Below are 15852 nucleotides of genomic sequence, written 5' to 3'. Positions count from 1 at the left end.
GAACTCTGGAGCTGATAGCAGCACTGTGAGTGAGTAAGGGGGGCTGCTGAGTCTGGCTTCCTCCTGAGAAGTGAGAAGAGCAAGAACTGATGTGTGCTTCCAGCATACACTGCGTCACTCACGGCATCTGGGGATAATTCTAGGGATAAGCAAACCTGACTCTGAGTTTATAATGGACACTGAGTAATAGAAAAAACCAAAGAGCACAAAATTTGGGTCTTAAATGTCTACATTCACTAAGAGGAATTGAGGGTAATATTGGCCTTCTGTATTCAACAGAAAGCCGGAGCACAGGTGTGTATGTGTACACACCGACCATCTTCCCACCCGAGGGCAGTACCACCCATATCAAGCACTGTGTGGTTATCCATGGCATCTGTGATACAGCCCCGCAGCACTCCTTTGGGCATTTCGTTGTTCACTGGTGCTTCCATCTCTGTGACAGTGGATGTTAGACAATCAAAGGGACACTTCAAATTATTGCCTGACGGTTTGGGTTTTTTCTTATTGTTTTGTCTTCTGCTTGCTTTTGACATGTATTTTATCTGTCAATTCCTGCACGAGGCAGTGAGAGGCGTCACCTTCTGTGTTAGGGTTATTATTAATAGGCAGCTGAAACAGATACCTCTCAATATGCTCCAACTGCTGTGACTCCCGTCCAGTGTCCCACGCTGTCCCCAAAACTCAGGGCTCTTGGGCCACTTTTTAAGGGCTCGGACTTGACAAATCAAACCCCAGGTATGGTCAAGTGGTTCAGGGCTGGGACATGAGCATCCCACCCATTGGCTCTGTCTCAAGTGTTTGCCAGGTTTGATGGGCTTAATGGCTTTGATGGAGTTTTGATCGTTCCTTATCACATATCACTGAGGAACGTTCTGTAATGCTTTTCACAATAAAGTGCAAAAGAAAAAGTTCAAAAGCACATTTAAATGGTTTGTGTGTTTACGTGTGCAAAAAACCCTTTTCACTCACTCCTTTGAGTGATGTACCTTATTGAGGTAAAGTCTGAGGGAGGAAACCCTTTTTCTGTTATTTTTTAAATCTGTATATGTTGTGGAATATGATTGGTAATGTTTATTGAATCAGAGAATCGGAGAATATCCTGAGTTGGAAGGGACTCATAATGACCACCTGGTTGGGCTCCTGGCTCTACACAGGACCAGCCAAAAATCAAAGCATAGATCTGAGAGCATGGGCCCTGCTGCTGTCACAGAGAGCAGAGCTCAGCACTGTGCCACCACGCCCTGTGAAGAGCTGCTCAGCCTCCTCTTGCATCTTCCCCTCCGGATCCTTCTCCATCTTTGTAGCCCTCCTTCAGACACCCTAATAGCTTTATGTGGTTCCACAAGTACCGAGGCATCAGTGTCACACAGCTTTGGGTGTGCTCCAGGAGTGCGTGGTATGCATAAGGGCAGAAGAACCTCAGGACATTTGCGATCAGGCATGTCTATGAGAAGCCCACTACTGTCATGTTTCATCCTGGTCAGAATAAAGAAAATAATGTTTATATCTCAGAGAGCTTTCTATTTGAAAATAAACAAAATAATAAGTTGATGCTGAGCAATCCGACAAAGTACCTTGACACACCAATGAGTTATGTCAAGCAGCTATTCCCTTTATTACAGCACTGGGTGCATGGGGGATCCCTCCACCAAAAGTGCACACTGACGGGAGAAACAACTAGACATTTAAAGGCATAACACATTAAATCCCAAAGATAACACATCACATCCCAAAGATATGGACAGAAATTCCAAAACGAGTGACATCTCCGGTGGTCAGAGGATTAAAGCTAAAAGTAAATTTCCAGATGTTAAGGCGATTACGTTAAGTCGCCAGCAAATCTGCCTCCTTCTCTTCACAGACTCCCCCACTGAGTTGCAAACAGCAACTGCACTTATCTTCTCCGGACCCTCCATTGTGTTGTAAACAACCACCCTACCCACCGTTGTGTTGTCCTTATCTTTGTGGGCCCGCCCTTGTATTGAGTTGCAAACAGCAGCTCTCTTCAGCAGTGCTGCATTTCTATGGTCCCTGAGTTTCTTCCTAAAGTTTCCTGTTTGCTCAAGCTGTGATGACTAGTTTAGATTCAATCCAATTCAATTCTTTGATTCAGTCCCCCCTTTTCTATGTCCTAGGTCAATTCTTTTGCCTACTGTACCTCACTTGTCCATTATTGTCTTCCTGAATTATTTCCCTGTTTCCACTTGGTGCTTTATTTGCCAGGCCTTTACAGCAGCACCAGAAGGTAGCACTGTATTAAAAAATTCTCTTCTTGCCCTACCATCTCTGCATAACCACCATTTTCCTGGTCCCGGTCTGCACTTTGTGACGCCTTTGCTATGGTAAAACAAACTCCCCGTACTGTGTTCCCTGAAGTTGTACTTAAAATCCCTACCTCTTGACTAGAATGTGATTAGTTCCTGTGATATATTACCCTTCCCTCATCCCTGTAGGATGAACGTGGGGGCCTAAGGCTTTTTCCATATCTTGTCCATCGGTACAGTTCAACCTCCTTCCTCCGTCCAGCCAACCTCCAACCAGTTCACGCATTCTCCACCCAATTTCTGCTGAGGATTACATATCCAAGTGTCTCTTTCCCCCTGCGACTTGACAGTACATACCAATCTGAAAGGCTAAAACCTTGTGCTATTTTTCTGAGCCATTTGCACATACATACTCTCTTGCCAAGCTAAAACCAGTTATTCAGAATATACAAACATTAAGCTTTTTTTTTTTTTTTTTATCTTATCAAAAGTTTCAAGCATTCTTTGATGGCAGAAGTCCACTGAGTGCCTGGAGCCTTCTTGATCCATGAAGGTGCTTCCTTGATCTTGATCACTGTATCAGTGGTGAGCAGGACTTGATAGGGTCCACCCCACTTTTCTTCTAACGAGTCACCGGAGGAATCCTTAACATGCACTCAATCGAGTCCCTGGATTAGTTGAATAGTCCCCTGCCTTGTACTGCATATCTTGTCTTACGGTTTCTGAGTCTCATAAAACTGCTTCGGTCGATGAGTCCAGGAATCCTCAGCACCATCCAATGGTTCCTCCTTTAGGTCTGGCCGACTGGCATAGATGGTCTCCAAGCAGTCACACTGCTGGGTCAGAGGGAGCTCCGCGTTGGTGTTCTGGGTGTTCAGCAAATTACTTCCTTCTGTTCTGTTCCAAGTCCTCTTTGATCAGTTGAGCTTTCTGTTGAGAAACATGGTAATCATTTAATCCAAGAAAATTCAGCAGACTCACAGTCCACTGTACACGGTCCTCTTTTGTTCTTGTGGCATCCATGTGCTGCACTACAGTTCCACCTTGGGATGGAGGATCCCAAGTCTCGAGCTCCCACGCTAACTAGTTCTCAAACATCACTGGGCTGTTCTCATAACCCTCAGTAACACTGTCCAGGTTAACCAAGTCTTTTCTCCCCATGCTGGGATTTTAACTTGTGGCAAAACCATGCTGAGAAAGGCAGCCTTCAAATCCAGAATGATAAACCCCACCTACTCATTCTTTAACTGGGTTAATAAAGTATATGGATTTGCCTCCACCAGGTGTGTATCACAGAATCACAGAATCACCAAGGTTGGAAAAGACCTGTAAGGTCATCCAGTCCAACCATTCACCCATCACCAATAGCTCTCACTAAACCATGTCCCTCAACACAACGTCCAGCTATACCTTGAACACCTCCTGGGTCGGTGACTCCACCACCTCTCTGGGCAGCCTATTGCAGTGCCTGACCACTCTTTCAGAGTAGTAGTTTTCCTAACATCCAGCCTGTGGATGTAGCCAGTTTTCCTAACATCTCCCCTGGTGCAGCTTGAAGCCATTCCCTCTGGTCCTATCACGAGCCACACGAGAGAAGAGGCCGACCCCCAGCTCACTACAACCTCCCTTCAGGTATCTTGGACAGTTGTATTTGTTGCCTTCAAATATTGTACCAATTGATAGCCCTTGCCATCCGAATTTAACCGGTGGAGTGACCTTTCTGGAGGGACACTCAACAGAGACTTAACATCGAAAGTTGTATGACCATTAAGCAGGTACTGTTACTGGCAGCGCTGGGGTAGCGCTGGGATAACTCTCCCAAACCGCTCCCCTAGTTGATCATTTGTGAACAGATTGTATTTTTTCATGTAACACATATTCATACAGACCTCTTGGTGGTCTCCCACGTCAACCAGCTCCTCCTAGAACCAGGGTGGTCCTCCAGGGTCGCTCCTGTGTACGGTCCAGGTAGGGGTGGGACCCCTGGGAGACAGGACGAGCACCTGGCTGCCAGCGCTGCCTCCTGATAGCAGGAGGAGCACAAGTGGCTTTGCAGAGCATTTGGATGCTGGAGCACAGCTGTGACAGATGAGCAGCGATGTGCTGGGGCATGCCGTGTCCCCATGTGCACATAACTGCATTGGGAGTGACAAACACAGTCGGTACATCAGCACACACTGACTGCACATGGTTTCAGCCCTCGTTGGCCACTCTCTCCTGGTGCTGGCCTGCAGTCTGCACGCAGCCTCATTTTGCACGTGCCAGGTATGGAAGTCTTTGCCTGGCACTAGAATTTGAACTGAGCGGAGACACGGGTTGCTGTGAAAATGAGAACCTTTATTTGTCTAACTCAGTAAACTTCAATCTCTGTGTGCAGAGAGGACAGAAGATGACAGGACAGAGGAGAGCTTTGGCACTGGGGCTGCCATGAGGCATTACGCTGCAACCTGCTGTGTGCAATGCGACTGTTTAAGCCTTCTTTCCAAACGCGGTCTGCAGGAGCTCCTGCACCCCAGTGACAAAATCATTCAGTTTCTGGAGTACATAGGGGCAGGAGCTGGACACGCTGGGCTGTGTTGGTGTTGGCACAGGCTCGGTCGCATGGTAGTGGGACGGGGCAGTCGTGACATGAGTCCAGGTGCATGATGTCTGGTGGGCGGCTGCTCTCATCTGTCGCAGGATCCAGTCGTAGTAGTGCTGGGTGGAGCCTTTCCCCCAGCTGGTCACACCGACGAGCCAGAAGTAGTTGGCGTTGCTGTCTCTGCACACGAGAGGGCCACTGCTATCGCCCTGCAGTGGGGGAGAGAAGCGCAGAGCGTTACTGGAGGGCGGCTTGCGGGCACAGCACGGTTATGTGTCGGCATGCAGCTCCTACCTGGCAGGTGTCGATGCCGCCCTGAGGATAACCAGCAAACACGTTGTGGGGATGGACGGCCCCTCCGTACCACTGGCTGCTGTTGCAGCGCTGGACATCGATGAGCTGGACCCTGGCCTCCTGCAGGACCTCGGCAGACTGGGCAGGTTGTGCAGCTGTGAGCACAGAACACAAGTGACACCGTCACCTTCCCTAGGTCTTGGCTTGGTGTCTTGAGCTGTAGCGCCGTTTCCCTGCTCTGGGAAATGGCTCAGACCCATCCGTCTCCACGGATACACCGCTACGGCGTCACTCCGGGTCTGGCTTGAAGCTTTAAGACAGCACAGCCGTGCGCTTTGGGTACTCACATCTGGCCTGTGTGACACCCCAGCCGCTGACGTAGCACTCCATCAGCTCAGCCACACACAGTGAGGTGTCAGGCACGCAGGCGAGCTGGATGTAGTCGCTGCACCAGACGGGTCGGTCCAGTTCCAGCAGTGCTATATCGTTGGCCATGGTCTTGTTGTTATAATGCTCGTGAAGGATCGCTCTTCTGATAGTGCGCACTTCCACCCCGTGGCCCAGCTGAGTCAGATCGTTGGCACCGATCATCACACGTGACTCCAGAACGTAGGTGGCAGGGAGATGGACAGGGAAGTGAGAAGGAGCAGAGCCATAGAGGAGAGGAGGGCTGCGACATTGCTGCTCTGCCTTGGGCATGCCAACAGCCTTGGAACCTGCGGTCCCGCGCTGGCTGTACTGCAGGGAAGGGGATAGCCCTTACCTGGGATGGCCAAAGCAGTGCGCTGCTGAGAGGACCCACTGTGGGCTGATGAGGGACCGTCCACACATGTGTCCTGTGCCAGAAAATCAGGGATTCTGGATACTGACAATCCATGGCCAGGATCCGTGCAGGGCATCCGTACCTCCCACAACACGCATGTTGCCGTATTGATAGGCCAAGGGCCGGAGCCCGCAGGTGCTGCAGTGAGAAAGAAGCGTGTGCCACTGCCTGTGAGACACTGTTTCTCCCTCCTCATCTCCTTCCCTCTTTGTTTCTCTCCGTCATCTCCCTCCCTCTCCCTTTCCCTTCCTCCCCACGGGGCACTGCGAGGCCAGGACCCCTGATGTACCGTGTTTGATGTGTCTGTGTGCTGATGTACCGACTGTGTTTGTCGCTCCCAATGCAGTTATGTGCACATGGGGACACGGCATGCCCCAGCACATCGCTGCTCATCTGTCACAGCTGTGCTCCAGCATCCAAATGCTCTGCAAAGCCACTTGTGCTCCTCCTGCTATCAGCAGGCAGCGCTGGCAGCCAGGTGCTCGTCCTGTCCCTCAGGGGTCCCGCCCCTACCCGGACCCCCCGGCACAACCCCTGGTGGTGGCACAGCCCTTGGAACCAATGGTTCTGTGACGTCAGCGTCAGCACTGGGCACACTGTGGCTGAATTAGAAATCTGGCCTGTATTAGAAATAGTGTAGCCAGCAGGAGCAGGGAGGTGATCATCCCCCTGTACTCAGCTCTGGTACGGCTGCACCTCGAGTACTGTGTTCAGTTTTGAGCCCCTCACTACAAGAAGGACATTGAGGCCCTGGAGCATGTTCAGAGAAGGGCAACAAAACTGGTGAGGGGTCTGGAGCACAAGTCTTATGAGGAGCGGCTGAGGGAGCTGGGATTGTTTAGTCTGGAGAAGAGGAGGCTCAGAGGAGACCTTATTGCACTCTACCACTTCCTGAAGGGGGGTTGTGGTGAGGAGGGGGTGGGCCTCTTCTCCCTGATCAATAACAACAGGACGAGAGGGAATGGCCACAAGTTGCGCCGGGGAAGATTTAGATTAGACCTGAGGAAACGTTTTTTTTTCTGAAAGAGTGGTCAGGCACTGGAATGGCCTGCCTAGGGAGGTGGTTGAGGCACCGTCCCTAGCGCTGTTCAAGAAGCGTTTAGATGAGGTGCTAAGGGATTTGATTTAGTAGTTGGGTACGGATAGTGATAGGAGGATGGTTGGGCTAGATGATCTTGTAGGTCCTTTCCAACCTTATGAACCTATGAACCTATGAAGTCGACAGCGATGAAGCCGGGCGCGATGCGCTGCCTCTCTCCTCCAGGAGTGATGGTGCTGCTGCTGCTCCTTTTCCTCATGCCGCTGGCTGTGTGCTGGCCCATGCACCACACCTCGGGCGTCTGCGAGTGAGTGGCACCCGGACAGCAGCTCACGTGCAGCGTGAGCAGGGTGAGGGAGCAGCCGGCAGTGGCACTCACCATCTTTCTCATTGCAGCACTTGCGGGCTCCGGCCCATGGCCTCTCGGTCTGGGAGAACGCGCATCGTGGGCGGCACGGATGCCTAGCATGGGGCCTGGCTGTGGATTGTCAGCCTACAGAGTACCTGGTTTGCGGGCACAGGACACGTATGCGGAGGGTCCCTCATCAGCCCGCAGTGGGTCTTCACGGCAGCGCACTGCTTTGAGGACGCGAGGTAAGGGCTGTCCCTTTCCTTGCAGTACAGCCAGCGTGTGGGTGCTCCTGGGTGCAACCCTCCTGGGTGCTGCAGAACATGGCTGTGTTCCAGCTGACTCCTTCCTCCATTCTTCCTCCAGTCACTACACACCGTGGCACGTGGTGATCAGTGCCAACAATTTGACTCGCCTGGGCCCTGAAGCTGTAGTGCGCAACGTGAAGCGGGTCATAGTGCACGAGTATTACCACAGAGACACCATGGCCAACGCCATCGCCTTGCTGGAACTGGACCAACCTGACCTCTGCAGCTCCTACATCCAGCTTTCCTGCATGCCTGATGCCTCACTGAACGTGGCAGAGCTCTCCGAGTGCTACGTCAGTGGCTGGGGACACATGGGTCTGAGATGTGAGTATCCAAAATGTGCAACTAAAGCTTGGCGTGCTGCTGAGGCAGGGGGCAGGCATCCCTGATGGCGGCACTGAACCCCAGGGTGACACGCACCATGGTGATGTGTCTGTAGAGAGGGATGGGCCTGACCCATTTCCCAAAGCAGGGAAGCGTCGGTACATCTCAGGACACAAAGCCAAGACCTAGGAGAGGGGGTTCACCCCCAAACAGGATGAGAACCGGCAAGGAGCTGATGCTGCCAATTGTGCTCTTTGCTCTCAGCCCTACAGGAGGAACCTGCCAAACCGTACCACATCCTTCAGGAGGCCAAGGTCCGGCTCATTGACCTCAGACTCTGCAACAGCAGCCACTGGTATGCTGGGGCCATCTATCCCCACAACTTGTGTGCTGGATATCCGCAGGGAGGCATCGACACCTGCCGGGTAGAAGCTGCATGCTGACACGCAGCCATGCTGTGCCTGCAAGCCGCCCTCCCAGTTCCGGGTGCTCACCACCTCTGGAACTCACCCCCCTTTCCCATCTGCAGCTCCTCCCCCTGGCTCCCCATGCCTCACGTGCCTGGGACTGTGCCTGGAGAGAACCCCCGGGTGCTGTTAGTGCCCTGGAGGTCCAGAGCCAGTCCTGGGACACGTCTCTCGCCTCACACCAGATCATTGCACAGAGATGAGGGCGGGAGAACTGCTTTCCATGCCTGCAACCCCCTCCCAGAAGCTTTATGAGGCTCTAGCACCCAAGCGGAACTTTTCTGTGCACTGAATGTGGCTCTAGGGAGTGTTGTGAGATAGCCAGCTCTGCAGCTGATGTGGCCGCCCAGTAACATCTTGGCCTTCTCTCCTCCTCTGCAGGGCGATAGCGGTGGTCCTCTGATGTGCAGGGATAAAAGAGCCGACTACTTCTGGCTCGTTGGCGTGACCAGCTGGGGGAGGGGCTGTGGGAGAATGCACCAGCCTGGAGTCTATGCCTCCACTCAGCACTTCTGGCACTGGATCCTGGAGCAGATGAGACTGCTGACAGCAGAGGTGCCCACTACAGCAGCACCTCCAGTGCATACGTCAACCCCGTACCAGAGGCCAACGCAGTCCAGCCTCTTTACAGCGTGTCCTTTTCCAGCCCAGAAAGTCCGGGAGTTCATCAGTTGGCTCCAGGAACTGCTGCGTTGGTTCAGAGGAAGCAAGGCTGAAATAGCCACGTGACCCATGGCAGGCTGCAGTGTAGCACGACCCCTTTCTTCCCTTAATGCCCAAGTGCCGTCTGTCCTACCTTCTCTCTTCTGATTTCACCCAAATGTTGATGTTTACTCTGTTGGAGAAATAAAGTTTCTCATTTTCACAGCAATCCGTGTCCCTGCTGAGTTCAATCTCCTCTGCCGGGCAAAGGCTTCCCTACCTGGCACCTGCAAAAGGAGGCTGGCACGTACACAGAGCGTACGTGCGAGGTCCCTGACCCTGTGTCCCCAGGCCGTGCCCTCCCAGAGCCCCAGCTGGTAATTTTTAGTTTACCTACACGAGAAGTGTTAGTTTTACTCACTAAGCATCATTTCTAAACTAAAAGGTTTTTGTTGTTGTTGTTTTTGTTATTGTTTTTGTTTTTTGTTTTAAGAAGGACATAAGGGATATCACATACAGCTTGTAGACAAGCCATTTGAAGTTTGAGTACAACTAGCTCAACCTAGATTAGATTCCATCTGGATGCCTCTGCTGTCATTGCCAATGCAGGCATAGCTTCAAGGTTTTCATCACGGACTGCATAATTTTCTCTGCAAATACAAAGGATCATGGAGCAGGCTTATGTTGTCCACACAGGAGGCACTGCTTGCTTTGTGCTAGGATTATCTCCTTTGGCACATGAAAGCTGGGTCCCTCTGTCATTCAGCCATTTCTCTTGAGGCCTCATAGTTCCACCTGGAGCAGTGGTTTGTACCTCCAGTTCAGGTTCACCAGCAAGTTTAGGTGGGACTGTGCAGGCCCTCACCATCGCCAGCAACATCCCCCCACCCATATACACATCTGCCCCACAGAGAAGTGAAGTTCACAGAGCTTATCCACTGCACAGCCTCTTAGTTCACAACTCAGGGCATTTATATAAATTGCCACTGTTTCTTAATAAAGGTTTATTAAGCCTGCTTCTAGCGAATCTAGAGATAAGAAATATCTTTTAACGCCTTCTTCCCTTGCTACACAATCACAGGTCGAGTAACAACACACAAATTTAGATGTGAATCAGTTTTCTCTGATGACTTTCACATCTCTATATGTGAAGAAAATGATAAAGAATTTAAACATCTGTTCTTTAATTAGACGCATCCTTCAGAGTTATATGAAAATTATGATAATTATTAAAAGGAATATTATACACTCCCACAGTTCAAGATTTCCAAATACATCATTTGTACCCCTCAGTACTATTCACCACCAGTTTCTCAACCAAGCTATGCGTTCAGCAGTTTCTAATCTACTTCTCTGACTTGACAGAAATTGCTTAAGGGGTGAGTTTCAGAAATCTTAACAGAATGGTTTTCCTGTCTCTAACTACTCTGCTTGTACTCCCGGAGTATGGGGATTTATATACACATCAGGAAACACTATCTGCTGGCTGGGTACATCGCAGTATTTCTCATCTATCTTCCTCTAGTGGCTCTATCTATCCTGCATTACAGTATCACTAGAGGAACTCACTCTAAAGATCAACACAATAAACATCTTGGAAAACACAGCCTGACTTCATTAACATCTCACAAGGACACGAGACACCAAGCCACTGCTATCACCCACCTTGCACATAAATCAGCTCACAAAGCAATGTGCTGCAAAGGCAAGTGCTTTGTTAGGAAGAACAACCTGATTTCTGCCACAGCAAACTGCTACAGGTTTACTACACTTCCTTACCCAGAGATCTAAATTCTCTTGCTTCCTTTGCAGAATTTACACAAACTGCTAAGGAGGGATCTACATTTTTTCCTCTTCCTATGTCCACTACAACAAAACATAAGCTATCTTGCTGTTCTTAGCAAAGTGCTGCAAAACGGTAACCTTGTAATGGTATTTATGCTCCAGGGTACCTGACGTGGCAGCACACCACCTGAGAAAGCCCTTTCTATGAATGCAGCAAGTGACATCCCACAAACTGACAGGGAAAAAGTTCTTAGTGGAATTTTTTTTGTGGCTCAGCTGTTGAGAATTCTGTTTGAGAAAGCTGATGAGAATTTTGTGGCTCAGCTGTTGAGCTGTTGAAAATTACGTGGCTTTAAAAGCACGTGGGAGCCAGAGGAGTGACTCTCGGGAGATGGGGATGCACCTGTGATGATGACACTTGCATTTTTGTCTTCTCAGTGACGCTGTGTCACTCCTCGCAGAGATGCCAGAGGTACCATAAGAGAAGGAAGGAGAAAAGAAGCCTGCCTTCCAGAGCTCCCTGCCCACAGACCTTATATAACTGGAGGCCAAGAGGAGATTTACCTCTAAACCCATTTCCCAGATTACCCTCCTCCACATCCTGCTCTCTACTGAGCTCTGCCACTTCTGTTAAATCCTTCCTCACAGCCAAACTCAGCTTTTCCTGGTGGAAAATACAATGATTTTACTCCTTCCTGCACTTGTCCCAGCCTTCACCTTCCGAGGTCCCCCACATCCTGCAGCAACCTTTTGTTTCATAAAGATGAGACTCTCATAACCCTCAGATTATCTCACTGTCCATAAAATCTATAAAGGAATAAAAAGGCCAAGTGGCAGACCATTAAGGATTTGGGTTTTCAAACCTTAGCAAGGTATATCTTGGAGTATGAGCGCAGCCCACCCATGCTACTACCTGTCAGAGCACGCTAAAATGATTTGCTGACACACTGGCAGAAGGAAGAAAAATCTGGTTTGGGTACAAAAACACTGTAGCCAACCTTCTTAATAGCTTGTGGTTCCCAGATGGGTGTATTGCACCAAGAAGCAGATAATTCAGGGAGAGGTGAAATTACAACCCCTATTGCCTTCCCTTGAAGAGGGACTGATACTCAATTATTTACGTGGGGTTTAAATATTTAGCTTGGCACTTACACCCTTAAGGAAACTACAGTTACCACTTCATCATTACAAGGAGCCTATTATTTATTCATAGAATCAATATGAATGCAAAGCAACAATAATGCTTCACTCTTTTGCATGCATCACATGGATCAAGGTGTAGAGATGGTGATCTTCTAGAGGAAGCCATCTGATTTTTTCGGGGTCAACACAGCTGCCCACAAGACAGGTAGATGCCACACAGCATCTCTGAAACTAAAAGTTAAGTCTAGGAAGTGGGCAACAATCCAAACAGGAGCTGAGTGACACTGAACATCTTTGAAACATAATGAAAATTAATCACACTTAGAATGAATCTCAGCAGATACTAGGACTGCCAATGGAGCTCTTATGGAAAATAATGCCCTTAAGACAAGAAAGGGCAGTGTTAATATTCATCATTACCATCAGTACCAAGAGGCACAGCTGGCCGGACACCATGGCTTTGATCTCACTCTTGTCAAGCAAATGTGCATTTGTTTTTATCATTGCTGAGGCTAAAAGTCCAGCAAGGCAGGGCAACAAAGGTAATATAGCTATATTTCTATAAAGGTAGTTGATCAGAAATTACATTTACTGATCAGTAACAGTACAAACCCAGTGTGCTGCACAAGGCATTGAAGCATAAGGAATCTGAGAAACTAAATCCAGCATGTTTCTAATTCTCCCTTGTATCCCAAACCTCCTCACACCCAGGTTTTGTCAAGCATCAGTCAATAACTCTATCACTGCCTCAGAGGAAAAATCACAATAACTGCTAACTTGGCAAAAACACAGCAGCCCATGAAGTGTTAAATACTGATGACTCCCAGTTTCCAATACAGAACTACCTGGAACACTTAGTGAATGAAGACTAACTCAACTTTAAAATAAAGAAAAAAGAAAGGTTATATATCAAAGAATAAAGACAGCAATATATACCTAATTTCTGTTAAGGCCATCAAGAACTGTGGTTGTTATTGAGCTGAGTTTTTTTCAAAGATCAAATTCTCAGGAGAGGATTTGTGTGCTCTGCTGGATTCCTCAGAGATCAAATTCTCGGGAGAGGAAAAAGCAATTATGGTCATGAAGTATTTAAGCTTTGCTTTGTGCAAACTCTGGATATACAGGATGGAAATTTGATAGCATAAGGGCTGATTTCCTGCTTTACTTGTTGTCTTACTGCTATATATCTCATGTACAGCAGAAAACAGTAAGAAAATTCCACCAGGAAGTGGGAAAGTTTCAAGAAACTAACATGAAAGCAGCTGTAAATTGAGAGACAAAAATCCTTCCTGCAGAAATAACAGCGGTATTTTAACATTTTTAAAATGCAAAAACTCCCGGCACGTTGAGAAGCTTGAAATGAGAATTTCTCTCTGGGGGTGCTGGTGTGTACTGCATTGGCTTTGATGTCTCCTCCTGTCGCCCTGCCAAACACAGCAGCAGAACCACTCGCACTCTGTAGCAGTCAGCAACATGCTTTTGGTGTCTAAATGGCATCATGGATATCTCATGTCCACAGCGCAGGAGGCTGCACTCAGCAGGAACATGGAGTCACAACAAAAAAAAACACAACTCCTATGCACTACAGAGACAATTCAGGTCCAGACTGATGCTGAAACCAACACAGTACAATTTGCTGAATTGTTTTCTAACAGAAGAAAGGGAAAGGGAGAGGGAAAGGGAAAGCAAAGCTCTATTAGGTTTGGGCTGAATTATTTCCCTCAAATTTTTATTGTTTCCCAGACTTTCATTTTGCGAGAACTAATCCTGTACATAACTAGACTGAGCAGAGGAGCTCCCTTCAGCCCCACCACACAGGTCCCTGTGTGCAGGGCCCCAGCAACTCCCCCCTCCCAAAGCCCCAGGAGGAGGGGCTAAGACAGAAAACAGAGGAAGGGGGATACAGGCAGTTTCACTGATTTCCACTTGAGCTCTTTCCTTTTGTTCAGAGCAGATCTAAGAATTTGAGGAATTTACCACAAATCCTGGTATTTGAAGTATATCCTTGAGAGGTCCATATGTTCTTCCAAATTCTTTCTCAAATTTGAATCTATCTGTCATCAAAAGGAAAACTAAAGGAACATGATTGCCAGCAAGCAGCACCTTAAAACAAAAGTTACAGAAATAGCAGTGGCTCTGCCAGCCAACAACATCCTTCTTTTCATCTCAAGGAAATGTCTGCCTGCTGCGTTTTAGGCTGTATTCTTTCAAGGGGATCATTACATCAATATTCCTTAGTAAGACAAGCAGGCTGCCACTGTAAATTTGACATAGATTAATATTAAACTAGATTTAAGATGCTGTGCTTGTAATTACCTGGCTAATAGCAAACACTGTGATAGAGCAGTATAGTTAGTTACTCAGGGAAAATGAAAATCAAATCCCAATCTGACAGTCACTAAGAGCCCATCCAGGAAATCTAGCTGGGTTCAATGGAACAATTTACTTTCTACTGCCACTGGAAGCATAAACAGTCCTGGTCCTCAACTACTATTCTGCAATAAATTGGGGTTGTCAGGTACAGCAGTGATACGACAAGGGACAACAACTTTAAAACAGTAGTTCATAAGTTATGAACTTATGAACTACTATTCTGCAATAAATTGGGGTTGTCAGGTACAGCAGTGATACGACAAGGGACAACAACTTTAAAACAGAGAAGAGCTTGAGAGTAGATACAAGGAAGAAATTATTCAACATGAGAATGGTGAGGATGACCACAGAGATGTGAATGCACCGTCCACAGGGGTGCTCAAGACCTGGGGCACTGGCTGGGGCCCTGGGCAGCCTGGTCTGTTGTGGAGTGGCGTCCCTACTCATGGCAGGAGTTGGAATTGGATGGTCTGTGTTGCGGTGACCCCAGGAGGATGACCCACGGCCGCGCCGGAACGATCTTCTTAAGATGCCGATGCAAGGACTCAGAGAGACATCAATATGATTATGCAGCTGAGCCAACTTTATTGCGCAGGTTACATACTTTTATACCCCTTGAACATATGCTATTTTTAGAATAATTGTTAAGCAGTGGTTCTTGCTCTGTCCTTGCAAGATAAGTAGTGTCCAATTAGTTCTTCTTTTCCCACACATACCAGGGCCATCTGGTTCCACCGCAAACTTACTCCCTCATCGTTGCCTGGTCAACGGTGCACTACTTCTCAAAATTCAGTGATCTGAACATGCTGTTTTGTTCGCACTGCTACAAAGATAAGCACACACAACCTCCTTTCCCAAGCCAGTTCTCCACAATTCCCCCTTTTTCTTTTTGCGCTAACAAAACAGCAGAAAGTAGTTTGGACAGTAAGCGTTTTACAATGTCAAGTATAAATTTACTGCAAAATCACAAACCGCATTAGTAACATAGCTACACCTTGTACACAGCATCCCAATCACCTGACCTTCAGCTCTCTTCGTTTTGTGTAAAACTTTGTAACAGCATTGAAAGGTTCATTTAGGCTATCACAACTTAGTCAAGGTTTCAATAGTTAACACGCTGAATGTAAGAAAAGATACAAGGCAATCATATCATAATGACAAGAAATACTATTAAACTTATTAACAAAAGAACAAACATATATTCTACCTACAGCTTAAGTTCCTGCAACCTGAAAAAGAGTCCCTGAAGGTATCATTCTATGTGATTCAGTAATTGATTAGGAAGAATCTTTTAATTTTTATATACTTTGATATAGTGGTTTTCTAATGTTCCCTAAGATTCATATAGCATGTGCCCTTAAAATCTTCACCATCATACCTTTGGTTAATAATGGAAGATCAGTGGTGGCACAACTTTGTTAAGTTGCCTGTCAAACAGAATCAATATCAGTGGGTAA

The 15852-nt window shown here is 47.9% G+C and overlaps 2 pseudogenes; one reads left to right on the top strand and one right to left on the bottom strand.

Annotated features, from left to right (window-relative positions):
* Positions 1–4736: 4736 nt before the first annotated feature.
* LOC136057873 (acrosin-like) lies at positions 4737–6358 on the bottom strand (annotated as a pseudogene).
* An 849-nt stretch (positions 6359–7207) lies between these two features.
* LOC136057638 (acrosin-like) lies at positions 7208–9216 on the top strand (annotated as a pseudogene).
* Positions 9217–15852: the final 6636 nt, after the last annotated feature.

The sequence above is a fragment of the Cyrtonyx montezumae genome, unplaced genomic scaffold (assembly GCF_038088225.1).
Source record: "Cyrtonyx montezumae isolate F1298 unplaced genomic scaffold, pur_monq_1.0 scaffold_7, whole genome shotgun sequence".
NCBI lineage: Eukaryota > Metazoa > Chordata > Aves > Galliformes > Odontophoridae > Cyrtonyx > Cyrtonyx montezumae.
Note: the sequence above shows the minus strand (reverse complement) of the source record. Positions and strands in the feature narration are given on the sequence as shown.